This window comes from Otolemur garnettii, unplaced genomic scaffold (genome assembly GCF_000181295.1).
Source record: "Otolemur garnettii isolate 467f Iridium unplaced genomic scaffold, OtoGar3 scaffold00028, whole genome shotgun sequence".
Classification (NCBI taxonomy): domain Eukaryota; kingdom Metazoa; phylum Chordata; class Mammalia; order Primates; family Galagidae; genus Otolemur; species Otolemur garnettii.
In genome coordinates this window covers 428,268-429,260 of record NW_003852423.1, presented here as the reverse complement: position 1 = coordinate 429,260, position 993 = coordinate 428,268, and the positions used below count along the sequence as shown (strand labels likewise).

The 993-nt window shown below is 35.8% G+C and overlaps 1 non-coding gene across 1 annotated transcript; it reads right to left on the bottom strand.

The window, feature by feature from the left end:
* Positions 1–645: 645 nt before the first annotated feature.
* LOC111724904 lies at positions 646–751 on the bottom strand. The gene has a single exon (XR_002773116.1). It is a non-coding gene; the product is annotated as a U6 spliceosomal RNA (small nuclear RNA).
* Between the last annotated feature and the right edge of the window lie 242 nt (positions 752–993).

Genomic DNA, 993 nt, shown 5'->3' with positions numbered 1-993 from the left:
TCACAGGGTACAGTGTGGTGTTTTCATACACAATTTGAAATACTCTCATGAAACTGGTTAACGTAGCCTTCATGTCGTTTTCTTGGTTATTAAGACATTCGTACTCTGCTTTTAGGAAGATTCACTTGTACCCTTGTAAGATAAACCATAGAGGTGACCCCACAAATCACCCTCCTTCCACCCACCCACCCTCTGCCCCTCCCCATTTTCTAAGGCTATAATTAGGTTATATCTTTCCTATGAAATCTATAATTTAGTTTCAAATTAGGGCTGTGTACATTGGATACTTTTTCTTCCATTCTTGAGATACTTTGCTAAGAAGAACATTTTCCAGCTCCATCCATGTAAACATGAAGGAGGTAAAGTCTCCATCTTTCTTTAGGGCTGCATAATATTCCATAGTGTACATATACCACAGTTTATTGATCCATTCATGGAGCAGTGGGCATTTGGGCTTCCATAACCTAGCAATTATGAATTGGGCTGCAATAAACATTCAGATACAAATATCTTGTTGTAATGTGATTTTTGGTCTTCTGGAGATGTAGTTTGTTTTGATTGCCTGTGCTTTTGGTGTCATATCCAAAAAATAATTGCCAAGACCAAAGTTAAGGAGATTTTCCCTGGTGTTTTCCTTAATTTTTTTTTAATATGGAATGCTTCACAAATTTGCATGTCATCCTTGCACAAGGGCCATCTTGCTAATCTTCTCTGTATCGTTCCAATTTTAGTATATGTGCTGCTGAAGTTTTATGGTGTCAGGTCTTATATTTAAGTCTTTAATTCATTTTGAGTTGATTTTTGTGTATAGCGTAAGACAATGATCTAATTTTATTTATTTATTTTTTGCATGTGGTATTATTTTCGTTTATAGAGGAGATTATCCTTTCGCCATTGTTTATTTGCAGCAACGTTCTTCAAGATCTAATGACTTTAGGTATGTGGATTTATTTCTAACTCTCTGTTCTGTTCCTTTGGTCTATGTGTCTGTCT